The sequence below is a fragment of the Cheilinus undulatus genome, linkage group 10 (genome assembly GCF_018320785.1).
Source record: "Cheilinus undulatus linkage group 10, ASM1832078v1, whole genome shotgun sequence".
NCBI lineage: Eukaryota > Metazoa > Chordata > Actinopteri > Labriformes > Labridae > Cheilinus > Cheilinus undulatus.
The window spans coordinates 38,477,019-38,503,438 of record NC_054874.1 but is presented as its reverse complement, the minus strand read 5'-3'; the positions used below and the strand labels follow the sequence as shown (position 1 = coordinate 38,503,438).

Sequence of the window (26,420 nt, the reverse complement as noted above, 5' to 3'; positions counted from 1 at the left end):
TTTCTTATATACCTAAGAGCAAAGGAATAGTTTTGTGTAACAGGTCTGGAAGCTAAACGCTGCCTGATTCAAAATAGCAAGTTCTTGTTAAAGTTTGGTCTTCCAAAGGTACACTTGGTAAAAGCATAGAAATACTTTTTAAAAGGAAGTTTCCAAGTGCTGTTAAACAATGAAGGGAATCTTTAACATAGCGTTAAAAAAAAAAATCCTAGTTTTTTTGTGGATGCTTTCATTAATCAAAATTAATTTAATGCCAAAAAAAAAAAAATTCAGGGTCTAAATCAGTGGTTCTCAACTTGTGGGTTGGGACCCAAAGGTGGGTCACGGAACAGTTTTTAGGGGGTTGCTACTAGGTGTCTGAGAAAAAAATGGTGGTAAAATCAGTACCCTTTATTTTACCCTGTTTTACTGTGAAATTGTGTAAATTTAAATGTTTGATCAATATTTCCACTGATTTATTTCCTCTTTTTGCAATAATGGCTACTTTTCATGACAATTAAGTAGTTTCACAAGTTTCACAAGGGTATGAAATTTGTCCACTTTGTCCCTTTTCTTTGTTATATCAGATGTTTTGGACCAATCATGCTCCAAACTGCAACATATTCAATTAACTAAACAGGCATTGTTGAAATTTTTTTGTAAACTTGAGTCGTGATCTTTCGTAAGACAGACTAGTGGGTCTTGAGGCCAGACCAGTTGTGGACCCCTGGTCTAGATTATTAGCCCTCCTGTTGCTAATACTCCGTTGTGTCTCCTTTTAGCTGGATAACAGCCTGCAGTCGTTTGTAGTTTTCATCAAGTCTCAGTCTCCTCTTCTGAGGATTCCCAGCCCGTTCTTCTTTGGCCAATCTCTCAAGCTTCTCCAGATTTGATGGTATTATGGTATGGACCTTGGTCTTCTGTTCACTCCACATATTTTCAATGAGATTCAAGTCAGGGCTTTGTGTAGGCCAGTCTTTCAAAATCTTCACATATCCCTCTTTCTTCATGATTCCTTCCACCTTTAAGAGATTCCCAGTTCCAGGCTCACAGAAGCATCCCATGGCTGTATTTCACTGTGGGGAAGGTGTTCTTTGGGTTATACACCTCTCCCTTGTATCTCCCTTGTATTAATTGCGAGGAAATACTTTTTGACACTAAAATTGACAGCTATGTTTGCTAGGATTTAAGGTTTTGCAATGTAAATAACACCTTCCACAAAGATGTATACATTAAATTTTTCAGTTAATGAAGTAAGCTCTGTTTTGATCAAGTTTTGACTCTAACAAAACCATCTGTACTGATCTTTTGGTGCCAAAAACACAAATCAACAAAGATTTGGCACTTTCACATCTAAAAACAAACATTAATAGTTCTCAGATGGAATTCTCTGGTGTTGTAACACAGTACTGAAGAAATTCAAAGACAGAAAAGTCAGGATTTGACAGAGTTTGAGTCTGTCAGAGTGTTCTTGGTAAAATAAAGTGATTGTGAAGGCTAACAGAGCAGACTGTCATCCTCTCTTCCCATGCAGAGGTGGGCTAATTCCTCTGACAGACTGTCTTCCACAATGGCTACTGGCGGCTGTCTTCTTAGCCTGAGGGCCTGTCTGCGAGAGCGAGCGTTCGTTTAGAAGTGTGTGTGAGAAAGAAAGAGAGAGTGAGGTGGAGATGGAGAAATAGAAAGGAATAAAAGGCATGACCAGGAGAAAGAAGAAGCACTTTTGTGTCAGAGTGTGTGTGCGTTAGGTTGTGTGTGGTTGCTATGCTGTCTCTAGGCCCTAATCTCTTTAGAAAGCTCCATGATCCAGTTAGAAGGAATGAGTGGCTAATGTCAGGGCTAACTGGAAGAGAGAGATGTATGCCTTTATCAATATCTGTGTATCAACATTTTTGTTCAGACTTTCAGTGACTGCCTGTAAAATATGTTTGCATATGACTCTAATCCACAGTTGCATGTCTGCAGTCTCATTCCCTTCTATGTACATTTATTTTGTGTGTGTGTGTTTTTTTTTTTTTTTGGGGGGGGGAGTGTCTGAAGAACAGCAGTGCCCATTAAGGCTGAGAGATTAAATTGAGTGGATCCAGATTCTGTGCTATTGTTGCTCTCCAGCAGCCCCCTCTCTCTGTGGAGAGCAGGACAGGTGCAGGAAATGGATTTTTTTTTTTTAAGTTAATTTGCCTGGTCAAATAAGGGTTAAAGAGGAAAGGGGGTAAAGTAAATTGTTTTAAATATCTCACTGGCTGGTCACGCAGAGACAATGCCAAAGTAATGTGCTTTTAGACACAGGAATGGTTCAGTTGAAGTTCCTGTAGGGAACATCGGCTCTGTGCCTTTGTTCGCACCCTTTGTTGATTAATTTCCTCTGTGCTTATTTTCTCATGTGCATACAAGGTTTTTAACACAAAATAGCCTCATGCTTTCTTTCAACAGTTAAATGTATCATTCATCATGAATCTTTGCCTTGAAAAATGAGAATAATGCTTCAACTGACACCCACCCTGCAGCAACGGTTTCAGGCATTAGAAATTAGAAGAATGAAACATTTTAATGCTATTACTGGTGGTCTTTGTTGGTCCCATTGATTAAATGCATCATGGGAGCTTTAAGGTAACAATAGGCTACTTTTATGTCGTTGGTTCCCAACCTCGGGTCTGGGCACCCCTAAAGGGGGCGCCAAAGATCTCAGGTAGGGTGCTGGACCCTGTGTGCTCTAACACTGAAATGAGATCTGCATTTATTTATTTGATGATGGACAGAATGTATGGCAGTGTATTAGGGCCAGCTGGAAAGATATTTTATGTTATTGTTACTATTATTTTGAAGAGTATCTGTTAATTTTTGGGGGGGAAAAAATGTTTTTTTAAGGAAAACCTAGAAAATTTTGAGATTATAAAGTCATATTTATAAGATATCAAAATCAGTATTTCAGAGTGTAAAATGTCAGGAATTTATGGGAAAGAATAGATATTCCCCAGTCTGCACCCAGGGCCAGATTAAGACATCAAAGTGCCCCTGGGCAAGGTCTTTCAAGTACAAAAACCTTTTGTACACAATCTGTACACAATAAAATCTAAAAATGCCTTCCAGCAGATTATCAGTTACCACAGACACATCATTTATCAAATTCTATACAAAAATCTATATGTGAAATGTTATGGCATTTTTTTTCCTTTTCAGGATATTGTTATCAGGTCAAATAAACATCTCATTTAAAAAAAAGAGAATTTTCAGGCTTTACAGGGTTAAAGTGCTTTACCTTTACACTCAAAAACAAATACAGTTTGGATGAGCCTTGTCAAAGTCATATCAGAAATCAGCATTTGATCCTTTACCTTATAATAATGATTGCTCTGGATTCTAAGTATCAATAATATATTCTGGGGCTGTAGCTTTAAATGCTAACTGTGTGTGTGTGTTATTACAGTCGGCGGTGGTTTTTAATATATGGTCCATGCAGCGCCGCATGTAGATGAATGTTGTAAATGTGCTCGAAGCTGTCATGGTGTGATTAAAACAGACGCGGTGATCAGCAGTTTTGTCACATAGGCTAAAAGTACAGCTAAGTCACCCACTGCCATAATAAACGATAAGACGCTGACACAACGGGAATGATGAACACTCTGAGCTAATGGCCGTACGCTCGCTCACATGCATAAATATAAACGTCTCTTTTTTTCCCCCTCCATCTCCGCTTGTCTGTCATGTCTCCTCTTCCCCATCTGTCTCTTTTTCCTCAGTCAGTGGTGGAAAAAAAAACGACCTGTTCTTCCAAAGTTACATTACACCTTTCCTTCATTCTAGAAAATCCTGCTCCACAACACCTTGTCTAAGAGTGAGCGAGGCCTCCAACACTGTGCTGTGAAAATCATTCACGCCTCAGGGGAATATATGGAGAGGAATAAAGGATGGATGCAGACAGATAGAAATTGAACCAAATTCTCCCCTCCCACCCAATCACACCGCGTCACAAATCACCAGCGCTGCGGCTAATTCAGGGGAGTTACGCTGCGCAGGCCTCAGCATATGCTGAATGCGGTGTGTGAGGAAGTGTGTGTTTGCATTTTATAGTCAGAGATGAGAGAGACAGAGAAAGAGGGAGAGAGAGAGAGAAGGAAAAGATGATTTAGGAGTAATGAGAGCCGGTAAAATCATGGTGCCCAGCGGCATTATGGGACTAAATCTAATCTGCTAATGGAGAGGGGGCATGGGCTGGGATGGGAGGGTGATGGAAGGAGGAGTGAAACATGAAGGGGAAGGAAAAGGGAAAGGACAGCAGAGGCAGGAATGAAGGTTGAGGATAGAGGAATGGATAGAGGACAAGAAAAAGAAAAGTAAGAGAAAGGTCCAGAGATTCAAGTGAGGACAAAGTAAAGAAAATAATATGCATGGAAGGGAAGGCAACAAGGAAGAAATGTAGACACAATAGGTGTAATAGAAAACAAGGTGAAAGAATAAGGATGATGAGAAGAGGGAAAAAGAGAGATTAGCATGCCATGAACAAAAGAAGTATAGAAATGAAGAAGAGGTTAGAAACGCAATGCAAATGGGAAAATGAGGGGGAAGCAAGGAGGCACAGGGAGAACAAAAGGTCAAGGACATAATGAAAGGATGCAGAGTTAAGTGTGTGCCTTTGGTGTGTGTGTGTGTTAGAGAAATAACCCGGGGTGAAGGTATCACTCGGGCAAGGCCCAGGAGAGCCCAATCAGCACATATTGCTATCACATGCTGCACAAAACACCCTTTGTAAACCACACACATTATACCAATGAACTCAGCTGACACACTCTCAATGCACGGTATGGGTGCAACAGAATAAGGCGCACCATCCACATGGTTGCCCTCTCTACCACATGTTCTCACCCACACACTTGCTCTCCAGAAGGAAGCCATGGTGGGGTAATTGGCCCAGACTGTTCATGTACTCTAGGATCAAACAACGCCAGTCTTTACAAGGCCGGCCTAATTTCACATCTTTATGTCTTTACCTCAACAACATGTCTGATAACCACACTGCAACCACTGTGAAGAGATAAAGCAAAGAGGAAACTGGAAGGAAAATTTCCATTGTTTATTTATTTATTTTCCTGCAAAATACCAGCTCATCTAGCCTGTATGTAGGATGTGATAGCCAACTATGACCACTCACACAAGAGGTGAAGTGTACTAATCCTGCAGGAGATCTTTACAATGGTCTTCGAGTAAAAAGCTTTAAGTAAATTGAGTTATCGTTGAATTGATCACTGCTCAAACCCAATTGAAAACTGTTCGTCAAAATATTAAATAATGATTAGTTGTTTTGCATGCATGTTGGCCTCTGACCTTATCTCTGACTCTGTTTGGGATTTTCATGGCCAGGATCTCAAGGTGCAGCCAGGAGGGGGAGGGTTTTTGGTTTGGTGACCTCGGAATTCCATCTCTGCATTTTGCAGATGATGTGGTTGTGTTGGCCTCTTCACCCGGGGTCTTCCAAGCAAGCACTGGGGTGGTTTGTAGCCGATGAGGCCATAATTTTCTGCTTCCCTCCAGACAGGAAGGGAGTCTTTGGCCCAAGTGAAGAAGTTCAAGTATCTTGGGGTCTTGTTCACAAATTAGGGTAGACTGGACTGCAAGATCGACAGGTGCATTGGCCCAGCTTTGGCAGTCGTACTATATCATTGTGATGAAGAGGGAGCTGAGCTAGAAGGCAAAATGCTCAGTTTAACGGTTGATCTTCGTTCCAACTCTCACCTATAGTCATGAGTTTTGGATAATGACTGAAAGAATAAGATTGCAATATGAGATTCCTCAGGAGACCGTCTGGGTGGAGCCTTAGAGGTATGGTAGACATACAGAGGCAGCTTGAAGTAGAACCACTGCTCCTTTGGCTGGAAAGGAGCCAGTTGAGGTGATTCCTGCATCTTATTAAGATGCCTCCTGGTCCCCTCCCTATGGAGATCTTCCAGGCATATCCAACTGGAAGGAGACCCCAGAGTAGACCCAGGACACAATGGAGGGATTATATATCTAATCTAGCCTGGGAACAGCTCTGAATCCCCCTGGAAGCAAAGGAAATGTTGCTGGGGAGAGGGACGGCTGGGTGGACTTGCTTGGCCTGCTTCAACTGTGACCAGGCCCCAGATAAGTGGAAGAAAATGGATGGATGGATGGATGGATGGATGGATGGATGGATGGATGGATGGATAGATGGATGGATGGATGGATGGATGGATGGATGGATTTCCACAAAACTGTATGTCATTTCATCTTACTTTATACTGAATGGATTACATTTTATTTAGGATAATTGGACTGGCCAAATAAATAAATATCTTTTTGTTTCTTCTTTCTAATGAGCAACTATCCTTTGTTCTGCAGTTGCAGGGTTTTATTGTAGATATATTAACAACTTGTTGTATTAGTGCCCTCTAACTGTATGGTCCCCAGTTTTAAATTGATTTTTGAGATGCCAACAATGACCATCTTTCTGATTCTACATCTGTAAGTGCATTTGACGTTTTTTTTTTTTTTTTTTCAATAAGGAGACAGTTAGAATTGACTTAACCACTGCATTCACTGATTAGAACCCCATACTTGAGCATGGTTGCAATCACATCTACCGTGGGCCATGCTCAAGACCACCTCTAAGAGTGGACTGGGGTTACTAAAGTGTTTGATCAGTTATAACCAAAACCATTGCTATTCATGGAGAACCATCCACTGTATTTAAAACCCACAATATTTCAATCATATTCACTCAATCCAAGCCTCTTCAAGTAGGTCAATTTGTGCTAAATCTAAAATAAATTCATATCTTTCAGACTGGGTGGTCTGTGATGCGGTCAGAAGCAACTGTCTAGCTGTCAGATATCATTGTGTTGTATCATTCACATCGTTTGGATTTTTTCTTCAGTGTTGTGTCTATAATGGTTTCAGTTTATAAATATAATCTGCCATTGGAGGTTGAACTTGGGACCACAGTGGTGAACTCCTGTGCTGGTTTGAAATCCAGACTTCCCATGAAACTGCACCAAAACCTCAACAATCATCTATGAGCAACACAAATGGAGCAGGGCTGCATGGCAACCCCATTATCCTGATGGTAAACAGGTCCCAAACTTTGCAAAATACAGTATCTAAGTTACGGCATCAACACACAACAACTAGCACAGAGGTCCAAAACATAAAAAAAAGTACTTTGTATAGCATCTGTACAATACTGTCAGACTGTCCAGTGACTACATTCCTCTTAAAGGAAACTTAAACACATTAAATGTAACTCTACCTCCTAAATGACCTCTTCCACAGTCAATAGCTATAAAAAAGACATTACTTTCCTCCAAAAAACCTTCAGGCAGGTCCTCAGGAGTGTAGACAAATATGTCCAACCTCCCCATAAATCAAAGTTAGACGATAGCCGGCCGTGATGTTGGCAATGATGCTGAACAGCAGCGAGATACAATGTCAAACCATAACTTTTTGTGTTTGGCCGTTTGCTTTACAGGCCAGGGAAAGAAAACACAGATGCAACATTACCCTGCAGCTTACACAATTACACCAAATTACATTGAAATTGTGCAGCGGCTCGCGTCTTTATGAGGTAATGTACAGTTTCAGTACATGCGAGCATATCCGCCTTCCCATACTTATTCAGAATGCAGACGTGCAATCAAATAGCCATTATGGTGTTGAGTGTTGGAGCTGAGAGAAAGCAGACAAGGAAAGACATAGGGTCAGAAGCATTTTAGACCAAAAACATCCCTTTTTCTTTCATTTGAGAAAGACAAGATGACAACAGTGTTGATCCAGTGAAGTGCTTGGAAATACAAATTCAGTGGATGAAGTTAAATTGATAAATTTACAGAAAAACTGGACAGAAAAATTGGCTCTGAAGACATTTTTGAAAGAAAAATGATGGAAACATATTTGCAATAGGTTCTACAAATGTTCACAGGGGTAAAATCAAAAAGCCATTACTAAAATTAGGACTGATAAGATGTTTAAAATAACAGTTTAGCTGACTGCTGATACCAATGTATTTATTATCACCTTTACTGATGTAACGGTCCAACTATGCCAACATTTCTCTGGACTTTTACCAAGAAAACACACCTGAGTTTGTCTAAAAGAGGAATCCTTCTGCCCTCATTGACTCTGCAGATAGGGATACTGGATGCCAGCATTAAGTTGATATGACAGAAAAAATGTTAACATTGGCGTCTGCTGACCTACATTATCTGCCAAAGGCCAATCATGTTTGTCAACAGTGCTGATACATTGGTGCATCCCTTTACATTATATTGCTGAGAGTTGCAGCTGAGCGTAACTGAATATATAGAGGCATAATTTTTTAATACCAAAAACATTTTTTGTGAGTAACTTTTTGGGATGAAAACATAGACTTCTATAAAGTATAAAACTAAAAAAAAGTTTAAAATAAAGAAAAAAGGTGCTGAATGGTAAGATCCCCTGAGTCTGGGGCAGCATTGGGTGGTTACTTATGTCAGTACTGGGTCTTCTACTGTATCTTAAATCTCACTAAGACTGGCCATGCACTGGAGGATTTTTTAAATCTTAAACCAATTTGAGAACATGGGAAACCAATTACACAATTTCATGATCAAGATTGGAGAGTCACCAACAAGATAGAGAGCAGCAAAATAATCCTTTGGCGCCAAATATTTTAGGATAATTGGACAAATAATTATTCGCAACCAGCCTCAGATTGGCTTAGATCTGGCCTAAAGTTGAACTTAAACTCACTGTGGCTGGTGGATTCAGAATTTACCAGCCACTCACATTTTTACCAGCCTCTTTATTTTAACAAGCAGCATAATGCGATGATGTATAATATGAATATCAAGAAATACAGCAATAGTATTTAGTATGATAGTATATGTTACACTCAGCCTAGGATACTTCCACGTCATATAAAAGGTTGACCTCTCCGTCTCACTCTCAAGATGACCAAGCACAAAAATGGACAGTGAGAAGGAGAGCTCAACATTTATGTTACCCCCAAAAACAGGGCACAGTTTATGTCATTTATGGCCTCAAAATCATTCTGTTATGTTACTTTTATTTGCAGGCCCCAGTGGTTGGTAGTTTAAGCAAATTCACCAGACGCTGCACAAAAATAGCCCCATTTGGCTGGTGGCAGGTGCTAATTTCCCACCCTGGTGTGTGGCCAGCTTTAGTTTTCATTAGTTCAATAAAACAGCCAAGGTGTGTGCAGCTATTAACCTTTTCTTCCATAATTTATATTCAGTGGAATGAATGTCTTCTGTAATTACCCTGATAGTCTCTTTGTTACATTTGATACTTTATTTAAAGTTTTGATGTATGTTTTTAGAAACTTTAATGCTATAATCTTTTTTTATTATATCAAGCTTAATATCTGGTTTTGTGTTAAACACACAATCTATAAGTCTGCTGTGCACTGCTTTGACAATGCATTTCATGCCACTAAAGCTCAATCATTTATTTCATAATCCTTCATATATTTCTTTTTTAAAGATTTATTTTGATTTTTTTGCCTTTATTTATTTAAAGGGGACTGAGCACATTATCCCTTGACAGGAAACATATAAAGAGGCTGAACAACAATACTTACAGTGTGGAAACACGCAATAATAAGTTTGATGTAAACTGTGATTACTAAGTGTGTGATGTTAAGTTCTAGTTCAAGTGCAAGAAGTAGTTGTTACACACGTGTGTTGCAGACACAGGTCAAGGATCACAACTTACACAAAGGAAGGAGCTAATAGTCATAGCAGATGTAAAGAAAAGTAAATAAAACATTCTCTGCCCACTCCTGCTGCCTGGAGCGGGCCAAAACAACGAGAAATGTTACAAAATAAAGATGCATTGGCACATATATGTCCCATGCATGCATACAACAACAAAATCATCTAGACAGACAAATACATTTAGCAGTTATAATATATAAAGCAGGCTGGTACAATGCATGCATACATGCATATATGTGGGCATGCGTTACACAAAGAGAGACCAATAAATATTAAGTGCAATGCCAGGTGGACTGGTGCAGCATCAGCATACATGCGTAAATGTACTGTATGCACATGTTGCAGCAGATCTGCCTAGCAACAAGTGCAGGTTTGATTTGACTTGAGCCAGTTTTTGCACCAGGCAGTTATTTGAGTGGAAATTCAGGGAGGAAGACTGGGGAATGACATGCAGAATCAAGCTGCAGATCTGCCTTGTACCTGGGGATTCCATTTGGAGGACTACAGCCTGGGTAGAAAGAGTGTTACCTGTTACTGTTCGGCCATCTGCAACCCTTTAATCTATTTCATTCTGTATCTCTACCACTAATCATTCATTTTTTGTGTACTTTCACACTTTAATAATCACCCCTGTGATGTAAGGGGTCGACAGGCTGAGTTGGGAAAAGAAAATAAAGCACAAGAGGTATTGGAGTTTAAAAATGTTTCTCCAAAGGACAAGAAAAAAAGCTGAGTTAATCTCAGATGTAATGTACACCCAGGAGTTACTTTAATAAAATATATTAAAAAGAAGACACCTGGTGGAGTCTTAACCCCACCCAGCAGGTATGCAGTCAGTATCAGAGCACCTTGCCCTGCAGAAAAGGCCAGAAGGACTTTCTGACAGTAGATGGCGCTGTAATGCTTCTTGTCAGATCACTATCACTCACTCTGCATACAGATAATCAATAAATGCTCACCAAATAAAGATTCCCCTTCTTTTATGTAAACTGGGATACACTGACCTCTGACACATATTTAGTTTGATTGGGAAAAGTGATTATTTCCAAACTTACACAGTTAAATGTGCCCACAAGTTCATACAAAATCAGCTTTCAGAGAAGAAACGAGCATGATTGAGAGGAATCAACACCCTCCAGGTTGCTAATATTCCAAACAAAGACAGTAAATACGTCTTGTGTTGTTGCATTTGATCCCATTGTCGTTTATAGTCAAGGTTTCATTAGCTTAGGTACGCTGACAACAATCCAGATCTAGCACTGCATTATTTCCCGTCACCTCACTAAATGCCCTCCTCATTTGTCACCAAGAGACATGAATCAAACTGACACATTCATTAAGTCGACTGATGAGAGGCAGAGCTGGCAGAGCCTAGGATTTGTTCTCTTCTCACACCTGTTGTGTGTCCTCTCCCTGCATCCTTACATCTGTCCGCTGTATCTGTCTTTATTCTATACAAAGAGGAAAGCCAGACACTGGAGGGATCTGTGAATCATTATCTGCTGCTCACCCCATGCCACCAGGAAGCTAATAGGCTCCCAGCAGGGAATATGTGTGGGTCTGTGTGAGTGGGTGTTGGACAGGTAGTATAGGAAACCCTTTAACCTTATATTGTCATGTTTGTCTTTGTTAGAAATCAGCAGTATCCTTCCAACCTGTCTCCATGTCCACAGTGTGTACTTTAATCTGTAATGGTATAAGTGTGTATTTCCACATACTCAGGAGTGTTTCCCTGTGTGTGTGTTTGTGTGTGTTTCTCATTTCCTCCGTGTAGAGATTAGGGCCACAGAAGAGCAGCATTATCAGACAGCTGGAAATTAGATCTCAGTAGGAGACTCGACTCCTCTCTACCTTCCTTTCTTCCCTCGTTCCATACCTCCTTCCTGTACCTTTTTCTCCACCTTTACTACTCCTCAACTTCTTTTATTTGCCACCAAATTTTCAGTTATTTTTGGCATGGACTGCACTTTGGAATCAAAAACTTCATCCCTTCTTTTATCTTTCATTTCTGCAAGCTTTTAATTTACAATGTTATGCCTCTGCTCCACTGAGTAGCCAATAGGCTGGTGCAATTATATTTTCAGGTTGTCCAGGGCATTATTATGAACTCAATATCTAAAGAACACATTCAAAGATTTTTTTTGTGAAAATGTTGAAAAAATGTCAACTCTGACTCAATAATACTTTTATTAGATTTTGAAGGTTGCAGGTCAAAGGTCAAGGCCCCTTGCCTGTAAATGTGAAACCTCACATGCGAGCCAATGAGATTTTGGAGGACATACCTCAAAGGTCACAAACCCCTCCAGTCTTTCTTCTTGACTCATCACTGTACTTTCACTGTCCATCAATTGTAAACCTTGCTGAGACATGTGACCACCAGGGGTTATGTTCATGTCAAAAGATCTATCCGTCCTTAAATCCATCCAATCATTTTTCTCCGCTCATTTAGGGCTGGGTCATGGTGGCTAAACAAGTTGACCCTGATATCTGTCTGGCCAGCAACATTGTCCAGGTACATCTAAAAAACTGTGAATATCATGAAAAAGTTCATTTTTTCCTGTGATTGAATTCCAGATTTGGAACTTCCATATATTCTAGATTTACCACTTAAAAATATTTCAAGACATTTTTGTTTGATGTTGATTATTATGGCTTAGGTATCACAAAAACCAACCATCTCAAAATATAAGAATATCAAAGTGGTGGTCCAGCCACTGGTTGATCAGTATTCCTAGCAACCATTACATATTTTAGACAAAAGAACACTCCAAGCAACTCAGAGAACAGGTAATTGCAAGGCATAAGTCAGGGGATGGATACAAAACAATCAGAGGCACTGAACATCCTCCAGACTTCAGATGAATCCATCATCAGAAAATGGAAAGAATGTGACATGTATAAATCTGCCTGGATCAGGCCGTCCTCACAAACTCAGTGCAAGGAGGAGACTAGTGAGAGAGGCCACCAAGACATCTGTGACTACTCTAAAGGAGTTACAAGCTTCAGCAGCTGAGATGCAAGAGGCTCTGCATTTAACAACTGTTGCTTGGTTCTTCATCAGGCAAAGCTTTATGGGAGTGCGGCAAAGAGAAATCCACTGTTGAACAAAAACTGAGATAAAATCTCAAGAGTTTGTGAAAAGGCATGTAGGAGACTTCATGGTCAGTGGAATAAAATTTTTGGGTCTGATGGGACCAAAATGGTGCCTCTGTCACCATCAGTGAAGACGCTATCTTTGGCAGACACCAAAAACTACACCACAAACACATCATCACCACTGTGAAGCGGTGGCAGCATCATACTGTGGGGACGCTTCTGAGCAGCCGGCCTTGGCTTATAAAGGTAGATGTTAAAATGAATGCAGCAAAATACATGAAAATCCTGGAGGACAATCTTATTCAGTCTGCTAGAGAACTACAGCTTGTGGAAAGGTTTATTTTCCAGCAAGAAAATGAACTGAAGCGTACAGCGAAAGCTACACAGAAATGGCTTCAAGGCAAAAACGTGAATGGTATGGAGTGGCCGAGTGTGGCTTAACTTGAGAAGGGCTGTTCACCCCTGATCCCTGTGAACCTGACAGAGCTTGAGCAGTTTTGCAAAGACGAATGGAGTAAAATTGCAGCGTCTAGATGTGCAAGCTTGGTTGAGGCCTATCCACATGGACTTGCAGCCAAAGGTGCATCTACTTAGAAGGGGGTTGAATATTTATGCAGCCACTTACTCATGTTTTATTCGATTGGCATTTTTTGGTCTTTTTTTGTCAAAAAAAATCCAAATTATATTGACCATGACTGATTTATAAAGTCAATAAATGGGTTTAGAAAATCCAAGGGTTGGATGCTATTTAGAAGCACTGTATGCATGAAGCCCTTTCTTCTCTTTCATCATTTTTCTTCTTCTTTTACTCCTTTTGCCATTCGACTATCACCATGACAACAGCACAACAAACATGACACAAGCCTCAGTTTTGTGAATAAACACTTCATTGTAAAGATTTGTCATCTTATCCTGGAAAAGTAATAAAACAAATAAAATCTACCTTTAACAATCTGTTGGACTTTATGTGTGGTTTTATAAGGAAGGCAGGTCATTATTGTGGCTGTGGGGTTTAAGTGTATATGTGTGGGGGGTCAGGAAGGAATGTGATCCATGTTTTAGTGCTCCATGAATACATTCTCAAGGAAATGTAGTATACCAGACAAAATATGAGAGGAAACGTGTTTAGGTTAAAACACACAAGTGACTCCATGAGGATTTTTGGAGGGTTTTCAGAAGGAAAAAAAAGAACAATTTATATAAAGTTAAACATTAAAAATGCTGGTGAATTATAGTCAACGCCACAAATAGATGGAAACCTCTCTCAGTGGTTATGTGTGCTCGTGTGTCAGTGTTGAGTCTACTGGGTATTTCCAGGAAGTGGTAGCTGAACTAATTTTATTATCTCTTTTCCTCAATCAAATCAGTGAAAGTGAAACATGTAGAACAGAACACCATTTCCTGATATGCACACAGGCACACAGGCTGCTATCTGCACTCAAACATCTACAAAGTGTGACGGGGAGAGGAAATCCCTTCGCAACCCACACCTACCCTCCACTCATTGCATTCTTGTTTGTGTGTGTGTGTTCGTGGGGGTGGGGGGTTATGTGTGTGTATATGTGTGTTTTTGTGTGTGTTGGTCTACCGATACTATCAGTCCCTCTCATTGACAGAAAGGAAGGAAATGAGCAGTCAGTCCCACTGACAGCAACACAGTTACTACAGGATGAGCTAACAGCCTGTTCAGATATCACACACCACGCTGTACTTAAAGTGTCATGCTGTTCCAACTCCTTACACATTATCTGCTAGAAAATTTCTGCAATTTAAAGGAATACTGAAAGTCTATTTTGTTGTAGTTACAGCCGCATTAAAGTCACACTGGTGTGTATGAAGCTGTCTGTTTTGGGGGTTCTCCAAGAGGGAAAAGACAACATGTGCAAGAACAGTGGAGGCTGAAACTGATTTCTTGAAAGAGCCTTCAAGAAATAATAGAGAATTTTTGCAGTATCTATATTAATTTTAAAAAGTGACATAATTTTCTGTATATTTATTTTTAGGTCCCACAGAATCCTTAATATTTTCTTAAGTTCTTAAAGAAAAATAATTCATAAATTTGAGTAATTGTAACGCAGCGTGTCCTTTAATGTAGGCTGCAACAGGCTGCAAGTTCAATCACCCAAAGCTGTCTCTGTAACATGGAAACCCTGCAGACTCAAGACAGTCTGGCTGCAGACCGTATATCTCTGACGGCCACTCTCACAGACTGTTCATCTGAGATGTTGTGTAAGTTAAAAACTTGACTTGCAAAACCTGATAACAAATCCTTTAATAAAACAGAATAATGAGTCTGCTCATCCTCCATGAAAACATTCTAATGTTTGGGACCCCCTCGAAAACGAGATGCTGCATCTCAAGGGGCTATCCTAAATAAATTGAAATTAATGCAGCAAGCATGGCTTATGTAGCTCTGTTAGCTGCATAAGCAATGTAGATAATGGAGCTATATAGCGACATTAGCACGTAGCTAAAGCTAAGCTCATAAAGCAGTTATGTAAGCTACATTGGCTATCTACCTACATTATCCAAGTAGCTACATTAGCTTTAGCTATGTCTGCTAAAGCTCACATTACTAAAGCTAACAGAGCTACAGGTAACAGAGCTATATAGCTAACATAGCTTCCTAACAACTGTAGCTAAAGCTAAGCTCACAAAGCAGCTATGTAAGCTACGTAGAAACAAAGAACTATTCATGGCCCAGACCCATCAAAGTCCTTGGCTAAGGGTTTGTTAGCCAGTATTTACCAGTTTTTGGCCAGTATCATGCGCAGTTGTCAGGCAGGTAAAGATGCCAACAGCCAAAAAGGTCTGGTTGACACGAATGCCAATAACCAATAAATGAAAAAGCAATAGTTACATATTAAACTGTTTTAACTAAACCTATGTTGCAAAGAGCTATTAAAACTCAAAGTCATTTGACTATGACCTTCTGTCTTTCTGTGGCTACACAACTTGCTGTTTAGTGCTGAGGTTTTCAGCAGCACATGGCTAATTTAGGCGCTGAATTTTCACGCCAGCTACTGAAGACTGTAGACACAGGTAAGACTGAAGTCAAAACAAGGAGGACTGCAGCAGCTGCCCTGTGTTTCTTTATCCCTTGAATACACCCTAATGGTCAGATAAACTTCCATAATAACCTTCTCAACCTCCCCTTGCCTCCTTTTCTCATCTCTATCCCCCTCTTTTCTTCATTTAGACCATCTCCTTTTCTCTTTTCTACTCTTACTGAGACAAACCTCCTCTCTCCTCCCCTTGTCTCTGTTTGTGTCCATATTAAACACCATTCAGGGCCTTAGAAACCTCATTCATTCCAACAAGAACCACTTTCATGTCTACCACTTTCACACTAAGGGCACTTAACTCAGTGTGGGTGTTTGTGTGCTATTTTTCATGCTTATTTGCGAGCATCTACCTGTAACCATTTGTCTGTGTGTAAATGCTAAACTCTCTCTTTCTAGACAGACTAAAGGTATAAAGCCACTGAGATTACATGTGGCGCCGGCAGCCATGCAGACACTAATCAAATATACGATCCCTGTGTCAGGTCTCAATGGGCTGCTAGAGAGGAAGAAAGATGAGGGGTGGCAGGAAAAAAAAAGTGGGCAGGCCAGCTGGGTTTGACCTGTTCGAGAAAATGTGGGAGGACAGGGAGAGAAAGATGGAGAGATGGAAGGGGAGGGAGATGGGGGGAGGTAGTATTGTAAAAAATACTCACACATACAGAGGACGTTCATAAATCACCCCATCTAAATGTTAATTGGTGCTAAATGGCACGTTTGAATAGGTCAAGTGGACCCTCTGAATTAGTGAACCCAACGTAGGTGGTTCAATAAAAGCCCATTTTTAAGCCCATAATTCCCTAAATATCATTTGTGTCAAACAGCAGAGTGCTTCATTGCTTACCCAGAGACAGACTTTGCTGTTTCAGGAACAAGTGGAGCGTTGGATCATTTAATTCAATAAGAAACAGACAGAATCTGCCTCTTAAAGGGCCGGTTCACCAAATTGGAGAGACGATTACAGAATTTCCTTAACTGATTCAAAATGCAATAGGAAGGTAGCACTACATTTTTCAAAAAATGAATTGTGCTGTAATAATAAAGATTGACTGTCTAATTGATTGAAAACAAAAAAAAAAGTAACTCCATTTGGTCCCAAAGCTGTTGAAAATACCTCTTATCTCCTCCCACAGTGGACTGTGGAGCAGAAAGTAAGCTGAGAGTTGTTAAACTCTGGGTGAACTAAATAACTCCTAGTGATGATGGTAAATTGTATATGACTAGTTATAAAATCATTCCTGAGCTGGATCAGGCCCAGGAAAGCACATCAGGTGCCGATAAAGCGCAGCCGCCGTTCCCGTATCTGGCAGCTGACCATTCCCATCCCTGGTTTCCAGAGCACGTCAGCATTAGTAACAGTACCCAAAAACGTGCCGAATTGAAGTTGTCATAAAGCAGTCCTGCCGGCATCTCTGGCCATTAGTCAACGTCCAGGCCTCACAAGAGTATAGTAAGACCAGAAGGGCCAAAAGACTTTCGTCTGCATGCTAAGATACTGAGAACGCTGCATTGTCTTGCTCAGCAAAACTATCGCTTCTCACACACGAGTCCAAGTCTGCAGTTGATCTCAGCCTAGCAGTCAGACAATCGATGGATTCACTACCAAGGTAGGTGAACTGCTCCAGAACTTCCATGCTTCCAGGCAACACCAAATTGCCTAGATCTTTGTTTTGGCCAATGAGATGTACATTCCCAACACTTCGGGCTCCGCTCTCCACAAGTTAGAAGCCCTGACATGGACATCTACAGTCTCCACAAGGATCACAGCATCATCGCCAAACAACACTCCACAGTTCCCTAAGGTAGCCCCCACACTTTTTTTTCCAAAACAGTGGGTAGTGAACCTCTGTCACTAAATTGATCCACTTAAACACCAAGCGCCACCAAGGGAAAGGTAATGGAGTTTGAGCAGGCAAGTTACTCAACTAGTTTTTGCCGAGTGGAATATTAATTTCCTTACACTGCAGACATACTCTTTTTTTTTTTAGCAGCATGGCCCCTAAAACGTCCTCTGGGGCCGATTAAACTCTCAGTGTCACTTACAGAGAGGTTGGGAGGGTTAAGTGGAGCAGCTGAGCATTAGACAGACCGAGCTAAATTGCTACGATGACAAACTACTGCACTGCTTTTATGAGTCCCACTGCTCTCTGTGACATGACGGCGTGTGGATATGTGTGCCAGTTCACATACGGTAATCTTAATGGCTCTAAACTTTTCTACACAGGATGAAGAATGCTGTTTTAACAGTGAGGAAACCCAGGCCGCTAGCCTCTGTCTAAGGTGACCTCAGTGATGATGACATCATAAGGAAGGCTTGATTTATAAGCATACAGCTCTGAGGAGGAGGTTCACACAACAAGGAGAAAGAAAGTGAAGAGGGGTAGAAAAGGAGAGGCAGAGAAAAATATGAGAGAAGGAGGGATGTGGAGCTAAGATGAAAAGGAGGAGATGGTGAGAAAATGGGGAAGGTGAAAAGAGAAGAGGAAGCTCAAAGAGACAGGTGAAGAAAAGATGAAACAACAAACAAGAATGATGAAAGAGGGAGAAATGAAAGGAGAGGACAAGGTAAGAGTGTATGTTCATCGAAAATGACTAAATGACCTCCACCCTGCTTGTGTCCTACATCTAACAGATCCCACACACATACGTGGACACAGTCTCAGAGCCGTGTGTATGATTAAGTGTGAGGAAACATGGTTCATTTACATCATAAGCAGGGGCATTGTACTGGGTTATCAGCTGAGGTCACCCCTTCAGCCCTGTTCTCAGTTTAGTAAATACAACTTCATGTGTGTGTTTGTGTGTGTGTTTGAGGCATTATGTGGGAGAAATGTTGCACACAGTAATGAAAAAAGAAAGGAAGAGACATAGAAGGTCATATTTTTGATCAAATTAATATGGCTGCAGACTTATCTGTGCACTAATTGGAATTCATATTGAAAGATTAATATATTGCAATAATAAACTTGCTTCAAGGCTACCCAGTAACAGCTGAACCTCTGCATGAATCCAACTAGAAGACAATATCCTGTAATTTTGCAATATGTAGTTTTAATACGATTTACATTTGTATTGTTGGCAGTTGTTTGTGTTTTGACTACTACACCTGCTTAACAACTAAGCAACACCTCAAGTTGCTTGGTTGTGCATGACTCTTGTCAAATTAATGTATAAACTAAAACCAAGCCAAAACTTTACAAAGGGAGATAGATACGGTTGTTTCTGTGCTTCTCACTGGCGAATCTATCTTGCAAAGCTCTCATCTGAACAGTTTTGGCCTTGGAGAAAGTGACAGGACCAATCAGGAGTAAGAGGAAGTACTTCAGGGTGCAGCGAAGTCGTGACATAAGCAAGCAGTGACAAGAGGCCGGTGCAATTATGGTGGAAGAGATGAGCGTGGATGCTGCTATAGCATCAGTTTTATCACTCTCTGGACCAGAATATAGGGCAGACATCTGCTGGATGAGCAAATGTGAGATCCCATGGAGCTCCAGAATCCTCCAGAGGGTATCTCTCACCAAGTCAACACAGGCTGCAAATAACCTTCAATTAAATTCCTCAAAGCGCTCAGTGGGGATCTGAAGTACCAGGATGCTGTCTATCATAGACCTCTTAGATGTAAAGCCCAACTGTTCAGGCCTCTGGTGTTCCTGTTCCCTAGTAATAGTGCAAGGACCTTGCCCAGGTCTAAGAGGATTCTTATACCTCTGTAGTTGTTACACTTTCACACATCACCCCCTCCGTTCCAGACTGTAACAACAATGCCCCTCTTCCAGTCAGAAGGGATGATGCCTGTTCTCCACATGGAGCAGATGAGAGGATGCAATACACCTGGATCCTCCATACACCTGGTGCTTTCCCGGTCTTCAGCTTGGTCACAACCTGTTGAGTCTCCTAAACAGTCAATGGGTCACAGCTTACAGGTGGGTCCACATTCACTGCATCTGCAGCATCCATTTAGAGCTCACAACTGAGAAGATCTGCCCAATACAACCCCTCAAAGTTGCAGACCATCGTTCCTTGATATCTGACTCCTCTGTCAGGATCGTGCTATCAGGTGCCATAACTGCAGAGCAACATGGAGAGGATGCAGCTGCCTTGAGGCTCTTTTTGGTCCTACAAACTGGACAGGCAACACTTTGGCCCAGGTGGCCCTCTGCTGTCTCACACAGGCCAAAAACCCTGGCCTCTGCTTCCTCTGCATCACCCTTGCAGCCTCACGCCTCAGTCTCCTGCCCAGTTAGGTTTTGCCCTGCAACTTGCCTCATTTTTATCAATGGTTTCCTTTAGAGATGAACCCCCCCCCCCCCCCTCCTCCTTGCTTGGTTACAGCAGTTGCTAAGGCAGCTGAAAGGGGGTTGGCATCCCTTGTCTCCAGAGCCTCGGGGTGTGGAGTTTGCACCCCCACTACCGTTAAACTACAATGCACGTAAACACCTATGAATGACAGATCTGTGCAGGGGTAGTACTCCTGACGCTGAAGCCGTTAAACAAGATGCATGTCGCATGAAGGCAAAAGGGCAAAGCCCTCAGGACCCTCGCTGCCAGATGAGGAGGAAATCGCTGCGCAACAAGCATCGATCAGGTAGGTTGAATGTTGCTGGTGAAGCTGAGGTGTTGTTGGCCAGTTCTCAACTGTTTTTTCCAACTTCCCCTCCACAGTATCTTAACCATGTGTTATTCTGTGTTGTCCTTTTTTAAATCATGTACAAATAAACTAAAAAAAACAAATGTTAACTTTTTTTGCATATGCTAAAACTTCACTCCAGCCCACTTGCCCCATTTTACATTATCTAAGACCAGAGTTAGCACATACGCATGTAAGATACTTATTTTGATCATTACAGCAATTTATGTCTGCAACCACTCGCAAGAGTGTCGAATAGATTGGAAAACGTTACTACCAGGGTCAAAGTAATTGTGTTGTAATTTAATATGTACCAAGGAAGCAGTGAATATTTCCTTAAAAACATCATTCCTCATAAATGTAGCTCAGGCAGCTTCCTCTCCACTCCTAATTTAACTCCTCTGACTTCTAAGAGTTGGACTGATGTGAGCATTTTTGAGATGCAACATTGACTAAGATTTAAGTCTTAAAATTTGGTTGCCTTTTTATTGTCTTTGTAATAATGACTTTCCTGCTTTAGTTGCAGCCTGATTTAATAGTTACTGGTGAAAGGTTTCCTTCCGTTTTTACAGCCAACTTGGCTCTTCTGTGCATTTTCCATAAGTAAAATTGAAAAGGCAACTGGAAAAACACTTATTGTGGACTGTATAAATCCTCATATATTCACTTTTGTAAATGTTCATTATACTTGAGTCATATTTTTACAAGTTTGGCAGGCGTCACATAACGAGCCAATAACACAGCAATCAAAGCAGACATGCAGCTGGAGGGTTCCTGTAAACTCACAAACTCCTCTGCACTGACATAATGGGAGTTTATGTATGTGTGTGAGCAGACATGCAGCTACTCATGCTGTGCTGCGAATGCTGAAGGATACACAAACACACACATGTGAACAGCTACGGTGACGGACTTGTGGAATTGGCTCATTTTATCTTCAAGGATGACCTGAACACATTTCAGAGACACAAGCATTGATTGCATTGAAGTTGAGGGTAATCAGATTTTAACAGTGATATTTATTTTATGCATCACTTTTTCCATACACCTCCCTCGCTCTGTTATCAAGTTTATTACAAAACATGCAGCAATGTCATTAAACAATAAGGATAGAAATAAGTAGCATAAAACATCCATGTTTGGAGAAGTTCTACATCTAAATTTCTGTGTTTTATTTTTATATCTTGGTTACTTCCTTTCATTGCTGTGGGTATTTTTGTCCTCCATTACCCTGAAAAATATGACTTTATTTTATTCTCTTAAACCACTTTCTAATCGAATAAAAATCCTGCATACCTTCATCTTCATCGCAGTTCAGTATCTGAAGTATTTTGTGAGAACATTTTTGAACCGCATAGCCTGACCTGGAGCTGTGCTAAATCGATCAACAATAGTAGTGGAAAAAGGGAAATTTCCTTTTATGAATGAAATGGGAACAAAGTCCTGCCAGCACTTGAGGAAAAGTTATAGAAAAAGTAGTCAGAAGAAAAAGGAAGACAAAAACGAGGCAGGCAGATAAAGAAGAAAGGCCGATAGAAGGACAGTTAAACAGCAGAATCTCTCATCAACAGGAGATCTGATTTATAGGGTTTTATCTGTTTTCACTTTCACCGCAAAAGATTTCACTGGTGTCAAACTTAGCAAGAGTTTTACAGAATCAATATGATAGCAAAGTCAGATCAATCTATTCATAGAGATTATAAATCACAGCTCTCTGAATTTATGATTTTGTGAAACTACACTTTAAATGTCTAATGAAAACTGGGATTAACTAAAAACAGCAATGAGTCAGAATTTGTAAATTTTATTGTTTGACAGCACTTATTGACAATTTTCATTATAAAAAATCTTTATTCATTTCTCGTTTTTAAAATTCCTGTTTAAATCTTTGTAGCATAAAAGTTTTAATTTGAAGTGCATTTCGTAGTGTTTGAAATACTGTAATAAATAAAATGTACTTGGATATTACATGGATCGTAACATTTAAGTTGGAAGGATGGGCTTATTGGTTAAAATGATTGGATTTTCATCAGTTACAACAACCTCAAAGAACCATTTGTATGAAATGATACCCTGTAGGGCAATATTCCAATAAAGAATCTGGCTCTTGACAGCACCCCTCAATCACTATATATACTTAAACGTTTATGCCGTACAATAATACGCCAATACTGCTCTTGGAAATATGGACATTAAACCCCCACATGTTTATTGTACTTGGCCAATAAAGTAATTCAACCTCTGAAAATATTTTCTTTACTGCATTAGTTCTTCCAACTCGGCCTGATTGAAGGAAGGAGACTCTAAAGTTCGCTCTCTGTCAGTCAACCTTAAGCCTTCAGCTAAGCAAAAAATACAACCACCCGCGATATTTTTTTTTTTCTTCCCAAAACCCCCAAAACCATGAAATCCCTCCCTTCTTTATCCAATCTTTCCTCCAGGACCCAGAAAAACATGCAGCACCTCCCGGCCTCCTAGAAATCTGGTTCCAGTTTGGGGCAGTGCTGCGTTTTAAAGGTTGGGGGGGCCTCAGAGGCAGCTGACGCTTATAAATAAATAACAAGAAAGAATGCAACATATCCACAATCTGTCCACATCGTGATGATTTTTTAATGTGGCTCTTTTCCTGCTTTTTTAAGCGATTCCCCTTTCATTTCGTTACCTTCGTGAGTCTATTCCTGTTTTTAACAGGAATATGGGCAGATATGTTTGGACTTTTAACTTTTTACAATCAAGCCGACTAGTAGTTTTGGTGCATAAAAGCAGGGGTTAATGATGTAGAGAGCGTGTGGATTAACACGAAATTCCAACAAGCCACTCCATAGGGCCTGAGATTAATTAATTCACTGTTTTTATTTTTATTTTTTTCTGATCTAGCTGGAAATCTTGCCTTCCTGCCCCTTAGATAAAATCCCTGATATGTTGGCCCACATTGTTACCTTTTTTAACCAGGGGGAGAAAATATTTGTGGATCTGAGTGTTTGACCTTCTGTGCAGATTAAACATCTGAGGTTATTACAGGATCATAACACTTGCTTGAATCAATTTAAGAAACATTAATTGAGCAGAAAATACATTGAAGCAGTATTTTTCAGTATGTATGCAAGTACGCATTAAAAATAAGGGTAAAAAGGAGGCAAAAGTCAAATCCAGCTAATCGTATTGAAACAGGCTTTCACAAACCCGATCAACCAAATCCCCAGAAGTGGCTGAACTTTGGCTACCATGTGTTGCATTGGTCTTGACACCTTTATGGGACACACATGGCTGCAGAGACATACCAGAGCAGAGGCGTAGCAGCGCAGAAAACACGTTCAACAGCATCAGCATAACCACCAATCACCTCAAGACTCAGAGACTACCAGTGCTACCACTTACACATAAAAATACTCTTTGTAAGAGAGTAACTAACAAATAAGTCAAAATTGAGGTTAAAGATAACAAAAATTTGAAATTTTCATTTGATTATGCAGAACCTTGATTGTGTGTGAACAGATGCTCAGTTCTCAAGTATGCATTCATCATGAAGCTGCACACACAATTAAATACTGCTTGTGGCTTGAGCTTTTGTTACCAACACTGAAATCAGATGATCAATGCTTCAGGAACTCAACTGTCACCAGGTGTTATTGGCAAGTGAGTTAATGTGACAATGTGCACTATTAGAGATCACCTAAAGAAAGTCATTTTAAGATATCTGTAATAAGAATGGCCTGACTGACACCTGATTGTCAGCACCTGTGAGCATGGGCCCTGCTACAGTGGTCAGTAAATGTCTGCTCCAAGAATCCATGTTTGACTGATCTGGATAGGGGCTGTGTGATAGGGCAACTTCAAGCTGGTGTTCCACAAAGCCATTCAGTGGCATGATAAACTAATAAGGGCAAAAATTTAGCTTGACTGACTGCATCGAAATGCAATGCAAATGCATTTTGATATTTACTGCAGTATATTCATGCTTTTGCTATGTGTATGCTTGGAATGCTAACATGCATTGATGATAACATTGTGATATATTGCAGTCCCAGCTCTAAAGCTTATTGTGCTAGGGGATGTGAATTTCATGTATGTATAAAGTCTCATATCCTGCTCCTTTATCACATTAATAGTTTCTGCACGCAGCACCAATTTATGCCAGCTGTGGAGAAAAAAATGCAAAAACAAAATCATATTGTGCTCCTTTTGAAACCAATCAAACATTTGTACAGTATCTATTCCAGCTCTCTGCAACTGATGGTTTCACTCTTACACTACGACCCCACATATGGCTTCAACCTGGCTATCATGACTGACACCTGTGAGCCATAAGGTAAAGAGTGGTAGTGAAGGTCAGGTTACCATGTGTTGTGCCGTGGTCCTGACACCTTAGCAGGACCCATGCAGGGCTTGTATAGAGTCATACAGATTGAAGTTGAAGTACAGTAGTTTTCACAGTGGGCTAGGCTCTCCATCTGGGACTCATATGAAGGGAGAAGCACTGAGCAGAACAATAGAAGTCGTTAAAACACCAGGGGGTGGCTGAACCTGTGCGGGTTGTGTGTGTGTACGTGTTAAGAGTGAGTGCATGCGTATCACTCAGTACGTGTGAGAACGCCGGTCTGTGATTGAGCATGTGAGGACGACAAGATGGAGCTACAAGTCTTTCATCTGTGAGTGAAGTCGAGGGGCAAAGTGGCTAACAATTCAGGCAAGGAGATGACAAGACCCCATCCCTTTCTTTTTTTAACCCTGACTCCCTCCCCCATACACACATTTTCTTCCTCCTCTCTTCGTTACGACCATCCATCTTATTTCCTTTTCATCTTGCCCTCTCCTTTTCCTCTTCAACCATTTTTGTCTCAGTTTGTCTTCCACATGCTGCGTCTCTCTGTTACTGCTCTTTTCTTTTATGTGATCTACAGCGGATAGACAAGCAGGCCTATAATACGTGCAGGACTGCACCTAAAGGCAGACTTTCACAAACGGGGGGAATACCAAGCCTACAGAAGACCTTCATCAAGGTCCCTGTGTACCAACAGTCAACTCTGACATCATCAAATATTGTGGATATTACAGGTTAGGCGCTATGGCCAGCTGCACCACTGGAGACATGTGTACTTGTTCTTCTATATAAATCTAACAGCGGAATCCAGCGTCCTTACAAACTGACAAACAGTGGATGCCCACGACAACATGAGATATTTATTGCGCCACCCCACTCTGTATTGGTTCATGTGTACCCATCAAAGGACCAGGGAATTATTAGATACTTACTAACAAGAGACAACAATAGGGACTGTTTTTGAGGTGTGTGGGTTTTGGTACTTGCCAACATATCTAACAGAGGACTTTGGTGTCATTGCAAATTCAAGAAAGGGGGACTGATAGTCAATGGGGACATCTAAGATCTCTTATTGGTCATCTGGTCATGTGATTTTGTCTTTAAGAGTTTTATTCAGTGTGGATAACCCAATGTCTGTAGTCTCAAAACAGAAGATAGCCCATGGCTCCAAGATGAACTCTGACGATGCTGATCTCCCATCTCACTGCAGCAAATTTTCCAGGCACTTCAGTTTTTGCACAGATCTTTGCATGTATTTATGTGTCTGTTGAGGATTGGGTTTGAGAGAGGGACTAAGAGGAGGAAGAGTAGGGTTGGGTTTTTTGTGGCTGAGCTCTGATAATGATTGTAAATGTTGGTTTTGCCAGATGGTATTTCCTGTCTGCCACTATCAGCCACTCTCTACTTTTAGCTCAGAGTTTTCTACTCAATTTTTCAAATGTAAAAGTGACTTTCTGGGTGAAGGGAGGAAAATTAAAACACTGATTGTTACTGATATTGTCTAGCAAACAGTGATTTAGATTCAGTTGTGTGTCCATGGGTTTTCTACTACTTTACTGTCAAATTAAGAAGTCTATTTAGTTGCAAAGGTAGGGTTTACTTCTTAA

General features: G+C 40.6%; 1 protein-coding gene across 1 annotated transcript in view; it reads right to left on the bottom strand.

Moving 5' to 3' along the window:
- slit3 (slit homolog 3 (Drosophila)) overlaps positions 1-26,420 on the bottom strand; it is a 436,863-nt gene that overhangs the window by 220,263 nt on the left and 190,180 nt on the right. The window lies entirely within an intron of this gene.